Here is a 12,458-nt window from a genome sequence, read left to right as displayed (position 1 = left end):
CAATTTGTCTAGTTTCAACAATTAAAGCATATTATAAGCTTTGCTTTCGGATGGCTTTGCTTTGGCTTTTCAAATTGCATGTTTTTTCCCGAATTGAGGGGAAAGTTCTTTTATTCAGATGGGTGAAGAAAAGAATACTTTAATGACCAACCCGTGTTACATGTTTTCAAATCGCTTATTCAGAATATTTTCTTTACGTATTTTGGTAACATCATTCGTATTTCAACGTAGTTAAAGAAACCAATAATATTATAGAGAACGAGAAATCATTTTCTACTTACTACAAAGTATCCCCAGTGCTTTAACAATACGGAAAAAGAAATAGTCGTTCTAAATGAGACGTATCTCACTGAATGCTTATTCAACAAATGTTTGTTACATATTATATGAAGCATAAATTACATGGTAACAAAAGAAAAAAGCGTCCCTAGGAAGTCGTTAAACTTCAACCAGTATTTCCAGACAGTGCTAAAGCATTAGCTCAATTCCAGAAGGTGAAATAACAAACGGACTTTTGAATTTGGAATTTGGCACCCAGCAAAAAGCCGCAATTACAAACGACTTTTATTTTCTTTTATTTGACGTCAGGCTTAATTTCCTCGCGGCCAGTGTCTCCCTTTGTTTGTACTTTAAAGAAAAACAATTTTAAAAGTTATACGAATCTCCGTTCTTTTTCTTTGCTTAGTTATCTCCTTTAGATAATATTAGCCTTCGGTTTTTGCCTTCGAGTCTTCAAAAATTGCTTTTGTTCGTTCCCGCTAATAATGACGTGCAAATTTGTGTTATTAATTATTTACTTTAAACTTTTTGCGAAACTTTAAAACTGACGGATGTGTTTCTAAACTGATAAAATACATACAATTTTAACAAAAAAGTAACCAATGAATATATTTTGTTCGTGTTGTTGTGTTAATGTTTAGGTATTAGTTGGTAAAGACACATACACGAATAGGCTAATGTAATCTATGGTAACAACACTACAAAACCATTATTTCTTTTATATAATATACGGAAGAGACAACAAAACATCAGAAACATTTACGATCGACTGTACATAGCGTGTATATGACGTAAAACTACCCAGTGAAATATTAAACGAAAAACTGTATATCGACAAAAACGCGGCGCCATAGACGATGGCGTATTGATCGTATGGAAATATGGTACCAAATATAAATCTTGTGTGGCCTGGCGCGTAGCCAAGCTGTGTCTGGCCTTAGGGCGTAATGGCCGCTGCGCTTTTATGTTTTATATGAATTATCTGCAATTATTACACGCTGTGTGATGATAAAGTAGGTAGCGATAATGATAAATCAGGGTGGTAAGTGATTTAGTTATTCTGGATATTAAATTGTAGTAGTTCTTATGGTATGGAAATATTGTACATGGTTTAAGTATTGGATAATGGTACATTTAGATAGGCTTAGATAAAAGAGTTTGCTGGTATAACATCTTCCTCTTTCGATTATCAACATTTTATTTTTTTGGTAGCTATGGACGATGATGAGAATTTGACTAAGATTTATTTTTTATTTGATTTTCACACTATCGTTCCTTTGTCATATTCAGTATGGCGAAGAATGCCCCAGGCCTCCCTCATTTGAGACATAAAAAGGGTTGCCACTATTATGATCATTAAAATTTTCTTATCCCTACAGAATAATACCAAAGGAAGGCATTTAGAAAAGGATTCGATTTGTGAGACCCGCTGAAGTTTGTTCGGCTCGTCACGTATAAAAACACTTAGTCTAACGAAAACGTTTCAAGAATTTTCATATGTTGCATCTACGTGCTCCACCTTTTTATGTTACTTCCTAGTTCAGACGATTATGGTAGGAGTCTTTATATATAATGTAACTAAAGGATAGCAAATATTGTACAAGGAAATGGAGACGTAGAAATTACAGAAGTCAGAAGTCAAAAAGAAATAGCGCGATTACTGAATAAAATAATACAATATTTCGTTCGTTTTTACGTATTGGGAATTGTATGTAGTATTTAAATAATGTAGTACATACATATATTGTAGTGTAATAGTGTATGTAGTTTTGAAGCACTAAATGCAAAAAATATATTTCAATTCAGATGCGTCGACTGCAAAATAAAAAAAATGTGTCAATTATATAATTCCAGCTTCCCTTATAGACTTTTCATTTCTATACTGGAATCCTACATATGATTTCCTTCTTTGTTCGGTAAGAATACGTAGGTAAGGTGTATTGTACGGTACCGCTATTATTCTACGTCAACCAAATCCTTTCATACCTTTAGGAATAACCTTCAAATCCGTTCAAAGTACGTGAGGATTTGCAGGAAAAGGAATTTTCTGACGTTTGCTTTATCCAATAATAAAGGACGATACCTTTTGTCGGTTTGAAAGAATGAACGAGTAGCTACTTATAGGTATTCATACTATGATCTAAATATATGTATATATTAGTCTGGTGTTGTAAACCAGCTTGCAGTCTATGCGATGGTAAGTGGCCATTGTTGTTCATAGACATCTGCGACAAAGTCTTAAAACTAAGATGGTTGTCAAATACAGACGAACCGACATCCACACCCTTCCACGAAAATGGTGATCTGTTGCATGTCGCTTCTGCCATCTGCCAAAATAGAGCAAAATTACATATTAATTAAGTGAAAAAGTAAAACACGTAAGCAAAACAGTACCTATGCAATTGTGCTAATACTTTACAATTTTGTAATGTACAATATATATTATCAAATTAAGTGTAAAATATATTTACATCATTTACTTCAGATTAAGAAGTTCTTCCTTAAGCAGTCCACCTTATGGTTAAGAAGTAGTTAGTCCTTGTTAATGTATGATAAAATTTTAATTAGCAACGAAATAGGTAATCTCTGTAGAGCATACACCCAAAGTTGGCTCGTTAGCCGTATATTAAGAGAAAAGTTTTGTTTAATGGGAATAAGTTTAATGTGGGCGGATTGCGTCGGAGTGCAAAGTGTATGTCGGCGATATCCCATTACCGCACTTTATTAATAAACTGAACGAAACGACTTTAATATGAGAATCACTTTTATTCACTTTTATTTACAATTCGGGCAGAGTAACTGCCTACACGACTGATTAAATACGAATGTACCACGCTCTACCAGCGCGTGGACTTAAATACTACTCGAGTGACAAACAGCATAAGAACTACCTCACATCACTTGTTTTGTTATAACAAGTGACGTGATTCACAATAAATTTAACTGTTAATAAAATAACATTATATTGAAAATATTGTTTTAAAAATACGAGAATAAGTATTTTAATATTATTATAATTTACATAATTTATTTGGTATGACTAACAAAGTGTTTTTGAAGTACTACCGGAAATCGTCCATATTTTAATCTAAATATTAATTCCACATTGACAATCAAAATTGACATAATAAAAATTAATAATGAATTTTATGTTACTCCAAATAATTTATCTTACACAAATTATATTTGTTTTAATAAACAAGCGCGTTACAACACGCAAACATTCCTTACAAGTTTTCATAAATCGCCAAAAGAGGGCGCTACTAGTAGGATGCAAATTAAACTAAGTTTTGTTTATAAAACAATAAAATTGGAGTCATAATAATCTAATCGATTTTTACTTTGAAGGTTTGCAACAATATGAATTATTAAAAATAAATTACAAAATCAATGTTTTAAAATCAGTCGAAAGAGTCACTGCAATGTCTAAGAGACATTGAGGTTAGATCAATAACAGTATTGTAATTACGAATAATTATTTTAAACATTAAATATTATAATATAAACGTAAGATACAGATTTACACCCATAAATAATTATTTTAAACATTAAATGTTATAATATAAACATAAGATACTGATTTGCGCCCATATGTACGTAGTGTACCTACATATGAACAATATACATATCGTTGCTTATTTTGACCTTAAATTAAGTAAAAATATTTATCTACACTAATATTATAAATAGGAAAACTTTGTTTGTTTGGTTGTAATGAATAGGCTCAAAAACTACTGGACCGATTTTAAAAATTCTTTCACCGTTCGAAAGCTACATTATCAACGAGTTACATAGGCTATATTTTATATGAAATGTATTTGATAAATATTTGAGAATTTGAGGCGGTTAAAGTTTGCCGGGTCAGCTGGTTTCTGAATAAGATTGTTGTCTGTGCATTTAAGAAAGTTTGAAAGTCTTTTTACGTGTCTCAAATACTATCTTTTTCTTAAATAAATAACGCTATTTATACTTATAGACACACACCTGGCTCTTTACTGTATCGTAGATGCTATGGACACCAAAATACACAACATATGATTACAAAAGCACCGAGACCCAGACCTTATTTAGATTTGCATTGAAATTCAGTTAACATTCGTATAATCATTTTCATACAATACTTCGATATTTAATGAATATATAAATTGTTATTACACAATTAAATACACATACATTTGGGTGAACTACAATAATGGATTTATCAACATTTAAAAGCAAAGTTCTGTTATTATACTTCTGTGAGATCACAATGACTTTACATCTATTTTTGTTAGCAAAATCTCTCATCAATCCGATTCCACAATACCATAACGTGGGCGATTTAATGTAATCCCAAGATAATCTATCTCCTATTACATAATACAGATCATCGTCTAATTGCGCAGTAGATTGAAGAAAGCAACTCAAATAAATTAAATGTTCAAGTTCAGACATAAAATTTAATTAATGAAGGAGTGGAATGAAACATAATCTCTCTGGAATGATCTTACATTTCTTCGCGGAACAAATTGTGTCTAATTCGTTGAGGGTTCTACATCTTAATGTATATACGATGCGATAGAAATACTGAAATTTTATGTAATGGAAAATACTTTAAAAGCTCTACTGTAATAAGGATTTTGAAGTTGTTGGATTAGAGTGGGCTATTGATATCTTTCCAAGGATTTCGTGGAAGGCGATATAGAAATTAATTTCATGGGATGGGTGGCTGTATCTTATGAGTCAATAATGGTAACGATTATCAGGTTTTATGTATTTGTATGGACTCATTTCACTAATCATTTGAGACGGTCTGCAGCCTAAACGGACAGATGATAAATTATAACAAATGAGGTGTCGTTGGATTTGTCTAAAGTTGTGAAAATAATATTGCTATTTTTAAGTCGTGATTTTTGTTTTTTATAATAATACTACTATTATTCTATCGTTTTTGATGAATAGTAACTATTCTTCAAAGACGATTAAGAAGTAGCAAGAAGTCGAAAAAAATGTAAAGCGAAACTCTGACTCCACTCGTACGCTACGATTCTACATATTATTATTCATGTTCCAATACCACGTTATATCATAACACATCTGGTAGGTAAACGTCAATAACTTTGGGCGTATCGTAAACATTTTTTCATTTTGACATGCCATTAAACTTTCTTACTGTAAATATGATATACGGGGGTGTTTTACTGGCGGCGTTGGAGACATATTGCTTTCGTATAAAATATGGGACAGGGTAAAGTAAAAGTTGTTTTAGTCAGCATATTGAAATGTAACATTTGGGCTCGTATGTTCCAGGGGCTCACGGGAAAACAAGCTGATATGAGACTTCGACGTGCTCGGAGAAAAACAATTGAACAGGTAAGATTTAGTGGTTTTGGGAGATAGGGATATTTATTACCTTTTTGTGGAATGATCATTGCATTTGCATGATATGAAAATGAAAGACTATGTATGTTTTACCTACAATGTTTGAAAAATTGCTAAGATTTGTTTAAATATAAAGATACTCACAAAGAAGCAACAGACAACAAACAATGAAAAGCTTAATCTGCTTAGTCTGTTCAATATTCAAATAACAACATTTTAAAATACAATAAGAATTAAAATAAGTTACAATAGCTTTTTAACAATTTGTAAAATACATTAAATTATTTGATTACGAAATAAAAAAATATTTGCGTTACAACATTATTAGAACGAAGTAGGTGCCTACATAAAACAGATTAAAACGATTAATCCTATCAAACTCACAACTTCACTGTAAACTTTGCAAGTGTAGTAACTATGGCGGGCAGGCCGTCCGAAAACCAATTAATTACTTAGCTTCCTTCGCTGGTCGTAACCTCCCAATTCCCGGCAGTTATCGTTCATATCTACAATGGTATTACATTATCGACACCACCAACTCTCAAGTACACTAGAGGGCACTGTTTGCTCGACGCAAGATTAATGACGGCAGGAGGACACTACACAACGGGGAGGCAGGGAGGCTTCGGGGATTTGGTACCCCCGAATACAGTAATGCGCTACGTCTATTCGCTCTAATTGCTCGTAGATATTTACGCGAACGCTACCCGGGTTCATTGTTAGGTTTATAAATGAGCGTCAATTAAGACGTAACACTTCACGTAGGTGCTAATAAATCCGACGCTTAAGTTACAAATTCATCATCGTTTGTGTGACTGAGCTTGCGAACGTCAGCGGTGAGAGCCGTTCAATTATTCAAGCTGTTAAGCTGCGAATATTTGATTTCATGTAATCCTAGAAGCAAGAAATTCAACCCGGTACACTGGCATTTCGGTTTTGAATCTCGAATATACGTGAGCACTGCCGTCTTAAAAACTTAATCGTGGATTTATTGACTTAAAGTTAGTTAAAACAATATTAGAGTTTTATACAGTTTTCCATAATGTTCTCAGCGTGGGTGGAGTCCATTAACCAAATTCCACAACGTCCAACGCTGTGCTACAGAATTTTGTTCACATTAAATAGCGAGCGTTAGACAAGCTAGATTAATGAGCTCGATAGCTCCGAGTGTACTCTAGGCGAACTGTTTTTCACTCGAGTGGGAAGCGTCGAACAGCAGTGATAGCCTAGTGGTTAAGAAACTCTGCTTCTCGATCGAGGGTTCCGAGGTTCAAATCCCAGGCACGCACTTCTGATCTTCAAAAATTATGTGCGTATTAGAAATATATTATCACTAGCTTAAACGGTGAAGGAAAACATCGTGAGGAAACCTGCATACCTGAGAGATTTAAAAAAAAAACTCAATGGTATGTGAAGTCTATCAATACGCACTTGGCCAGCGCGGTGGACTATGACCTAATCCTTCTCATTCTGAGAGGAGACCCTTGCCCAGCAGTGGGACAGTAATGGGTTGATGATGATGATGGGAAGCGTCGAGCCTGAAGGACGAGACGCCGCACGTCGGTCGGAATTAGTTGGGAAATGCGAAACTAAATCTCAATCGGTCCGCTGCGTCAATCTGGGGAAATTGATGAGTCAGGCGAGCGAGCGCGTATAAAGGCCTCGCGAGGAAACAATACTCGTTCGCCTTTCAGCGCTTCCCTCGTGCAATTAAGTGAACCTTTTTGTTAGCTCCGCTCTCCTCTACATTATCGGTACACAATAGTCGCCGCAATGATTTGCGGAAAGACGCCGAGATTATTTTTTGTAAGTCCCAAGAGTGCTCGGTGCCGATTCGCCTGATTTGTGATCCTTCGTCATGCTATCTTGACGAAAAAATATATTACGTTCTAGCTCGCAAATTGAATTTGGAAACTGTTGGGAATTTTGGCTAGCTCTTAATGTCTTCGCAGATTACTTGTGATGAACTACTTTGAGAACATTTATTACATGTCTTTAAATTACCTCAACTATCATAATGTTGTTTACAAATTTATTATAAGTAACATTATGTGTGCTGGAAGATTTTGGTAATTTTGCGAGAAGCCGACCGCCTTTGTCATGTTAATTACATTTGCTCTAGTGTAAGCTTTATGTTGATATATGGGCCTATTGTACTTTAGTATGCCTCACGGAATAATTAACATGATTTAAAACATTTATCATTATATGCTTTAATATCGCACAACAATATAATTATCATAATTATTATAACAGAACAAGATGTTCTGGGAATGGGAATACGATTTTCTCCTTTTAAATGGTCTGTCATAATCTTTAAACAAATTAACATATAATGATTTTTCAAAATAATAATTATATTGTATAATATAATAAAGTAAACTTAATTTTATGAGAACTTAAATAATATAATAATAAAATTTATAGAATTTAGTTCATAATATTTTTAAAGAAAGTGTTCAAAATATAATAAGCATATCCCCAGTGTATAAAATAAAATTTTCGTTCTTTCGAATAATTTAAAGAAATAATTATGTCTAATGATATCTTTATGGCCATTTCAGACCATGGACTACACTAAAGGACAACATCAGAAGAGTGAAGAACAAGATAATAAATAGAAATAAAAGAAGAAACAAGATTAAAAGAAGAAAGAAAAAAGAAAAAACTAATGGCACATTCGTGATCTACCCTGTAGATCCGGGCTTTTGTAGTTTAGTAGAGATCAGAAGCTCGTCTCTACAGGTATCTCACGGCTGGAAGACCTCGCTACTTGACACAAGAAAGAAGAGAAGAGCGAAGAAGATGCAAAGACTTCGGACTTTTTACATTTATATTCATTGTCATTTGGAAATTTTCTAATTTAATTCTAAAAGCTATCATAGACCTAGGACTTGTAGGATCTATGTTTTTTTTTTAAATCTGATACCATACTACAAAAAGTAACTTTCTTAGACCTTCGTTTCATGTAAATTGAACCGATTATGGTCAGTCATATAGTATAACAAACTAAACCTACCTTGAAGTGACTGGGGCAAAAATAAATCAAATCAAATCTTATAGTATAGAAGTCTAAAATTTAAGCGTCCATATCATTGAGAGTTACTAGACATCATTTAAATCTTTGTGGCCTATCTGTTTCATTACCATTAATTTAAGTTTTTAATATAAACCTAAAAAATACAAGCACATCATCACAAGTCACTAAGCGTAGCTTAATAAGAACTTGGGTTTTATTTTGTGTTTCTGTAATTGGGGTACCACACGTTTAACTTGTAATTAGCAAAAATCCTTGAAACTGCCCTCAATTACACGTCAGTTTGACCTCCACGGGAGTACGAACAAGGGCATCCGTCCAACCCTTATAATCCCAGGGCTCCTCGCGAGTGACATTTTGATATTGCAGGACTTGTAGTAAGCTTATTTTGTCAGATCAGTGAGCTTAATATATGTTATATATCTATCTATCTATATATCTACCCACCTATCTATCTATCTATCTTTCTGTCTACCTATCTATTTAATACCTTTAAACCAGCAATTCTTCTATATAATATGTATCTAATCTTCTTGGAAATGGCTCCAACAATACATGAAATTTAGTATGCAAAGGATTTTGGGGGCTATAAATGGATCTAGCTAGGTTTCATTTTTAGAAAACGTCATTAAAACATATCGAACTCAGCTCGGCCATCTAGTTACTATCTTTTAATTAAAAGATAAGATTTAAATTAATTAATCAAGCTTGAGGCTTCAGTAAAAAAGATAATTATTGATACGTTGATAATTACTAGTTTTCTTATGTAACAAGTTGTAAAGTAATGTTACAAATGATAAGAAATAATATAAAGATACTTTTATTCATGGACAATATGGATATCTATGAAAATGAATCCCAGCTGCATTGCGACAGCCAAGTTGAAAAATCCTTTGAATTCGTCAAACTCTAAAAAAACGCTGCGGGTGATTTTTTTTTTATTTTACGGCAGAATTACTTTAGTAATCGTTTTGAAATATTTCAGATTTCTAAACCTAATATATAAGGTTTAGAAATCATTAGGAAAGAAACGTCTTACTGATTGTTAATGATGTTTGTATTATCAAGTAAAGAAGTAGGTTTTGAACTACATAAAAAAGCTAAGGCACTTAGGAAGGTACATCTCTACAACATTAGCGCGAAGCTTGATAACTAATTCATATTCAAGAAATTACTTACATATAAAACCACTAACTATCTAATTTATGTGTAATAATAGTTAGATACGAGTATTACGTCTCATTAAATAAGCCTAATTACGTTAATTGCAGTATATTAGTCTGTTGCATAATTAAAAGACATTCTGAATCGAGCTTACAATTAGTTATTAAACTGGTAAAAGCCTCAATGTATACATTACATTATTTTACTTACATAATGAGGTTAAATGGTCATGATTTTTAGGAGCATCAGTATTATATATATTTACGAAGCAAAATACTTGTTTAGTTTTTATTTTGTTATAATAAATACGTAGAAAAAAAGGAAATAGTCAACCTAATCTTAAGGTTACCTGGTTCCTGCCGCCCATGGACATGTATCATCATCTTATTCCTATCAATTTATCCCAGATATGAGAAGAGTCCTGCCTGAAGCTCGGCTACATAATATGCATTGCTATCCTTCATGACTAGGTTGGAACGCCACTGATAAGAGTGTCTCCTGTACACCCATAGATTAGTAAAGATACTTCGCCGCCTTGAAATTGAATGAAGCCTCAAAAGGCTGATTTGTTAGTTATTTGTTTTTAATTCTTGACAAATAAAAAACATTTTTAGAGAAAAATTATCAATAAATAACCAATACTGCGTAATTTACATAATAAATAAATAAGTATTTCAAATATTTTAGGGTAATTTTACGCACGGTCATTTACGAGGCAAAACTTTTTTACGCAACTATTTCAATTCTCAAAACTGTTTACTATTTCGTGTTAGGAGTGAGTCTATACTAATCTATGCACCTTACAAAACGGAACACAGCAGCCCCTAACACTGATGTTGTGCTGATGCCTCTGGAATCACACGAAGGGTTCTACCGCCAAGAGCCGCCAGTTAATTAACTCAAAGTAAAGTGTTACACGGAAACAAATCTAAATATAAACATTTTATATTAATAAACACAAAATACAAATTACACACAAATTACAAATAATTTGTTATTAGCTTCTGATAGTAAATTACAAAAAATATCTATATACCCTTCTGGTTAATTAAGCAATTATTTAATAATGTCAAAACCGAAACAAAATTCGGTGATTAATATCAGTAACTAAAAACTTCCTTATTGTGATCACAATGTTTAAACTTTATAATTGCAGACAGGTACATTTAGCTTATTAACCCTTTCATGATTTCTAATGAAACATTTTCAAAAAATCTAGTATCTAGTAAATCTAGAAAGCGTAGGCAAGTGATATACTTTTTATGCGAATATTTCATTGGATTATAAATAAAAAATATTATTATTATAATTAGTAGATAGATACTTTAGTAAACACAATTGAGTTAATATTACGTTTAGGTAATATACATACGTAGAAAGCGTAGTACCTAATAGTTCTGAAATAGTATTTTTGAAGCAACTATATTTTAAAATGTAATCCACTGTAATGTACAAAGTTAGACTATGTGGAGAGGAACGTGGCTTACATAATATCTGTAGTTATCGATTAGTATCCATCAATAGTGCGTGACCTTTAGCTATTTGACAAAAGATGGCGTTAGACATAACTATATTGAACATTTGATATTTATTGAATAGTTAACAAAAAATCCTGATGCTTCAGACTTATGTTCACCTACCTAGCTGAGAATAACATACCCCGGTCTTGTCAGCATAATCTTATATATAAAATTCTCGTGTCACAATGTTAGTTACCGTACTCCTTTGAAACGGCATTACCGATTTTCACCAAATTTTATATGCATATCCAGTAGGTCTGAGAATCGGCTACTATCTATTTTTCATATCCCTAGTGATAAGGGTTGTTCACCCTTAACTTTTTTTATTTATATGACAACACAATGTTTGCCGGGTCAGCTAGTAATATTATAATGAAACTTATAAATATTATTTTACATGAAATAAATAAATAAAGGAAAATATATACCTACCTAAGTCTAACAGATTTTTGGAGTGTCTTTTTAGTTAAATATGTGCATTTACTGATGTGCGCAAATAAACAATGTAAATAAATATGATACACGCTTATCTCATGAGGAATATCACTGAGAGAGGCCTCTCGGGACGTGGCTAGCGTTAACATGATGTTAATAACATCAGCGCTGGCCGACGTTGTCGGGTCGCGAATGTAATGCTAACGCTTCTCGCGACCCGGCATCGAGCGTCCAGAGGAACGCCGCGGAGTTTTAGTCGGTAAGAGTCCGACATATAATAATAATATTAGTAATATATACACATAATAATATTTTGATTGGATATGAACAGCGACATGATGGCATAATTAACATCTTACTTATCTAATTTATTGTACTGAAATTGGGCTGACTTATATTATGTTTCAATTTAATTCAATTCTGTAATCTTCTGTATAAATAATTATATGAATATTTGTATGTCATGATTTTATGACTATATATAATGGAACTATCAGTTATAGTAATATAGTAAACTATCTTGTTGTAGGTACTTATATCTATTAACAAATAAACTATTTGATTTGATTTGATTTGACATATCCCTTTTGTTCCTCCGGGCGGAAGGGGATCCATGAGGATTTCTCCGCGTAAAAACAATGTAAATTAATATACATGATCTA

General features: G+C 32.8%; 1 long non-coding RNA gene across 1 annotated transcript in view; it reads left to right on the top strand.

The window, feature by feature from the left end:
* Window positions 1-8,327, top strand: part of LOC140757768 (uncharacterized) — a 40,191-nt gene extending 31,864 nt beyond the window's left edge. Inside the window, exons 5-6 of the long non-coding RNA XR_012104029.1 lie at window positions 5,569-5,631; window positions 8,205-8,327. This is a non-coding gene — a long non-coding RNA (uncharacterized LOC140757768). The remainder of the gene's footprint in view (window positions 1-5,568; window positions 5,632-8,204) is intronic.
* The last annotated feature ends 4,131 nt before the right edge of the window (window positions 8,328-12,458 follow it).

The sequence above is a fragment of the Epargyreus clarus genome, unplaced genomic scaffold, assembly GCF_041222505.1.
Source record: "Epargyreus clarus isolate Ecla_fem2 unplaced genomic scaffold, WU_Ecla_fem_2.2 ptg000005l, whole genome shotgun sequence".
Classification (NCBI taxonomy): Eukaryota; Metazoa; Arthropoda; class Insecta; order Lepidoptera; family Hesperiidae; genus Epargyreus; species Epargyreus clarus.
This window is presented reverse-complemented; position numbering and strand designations above follow the sequence as displayed.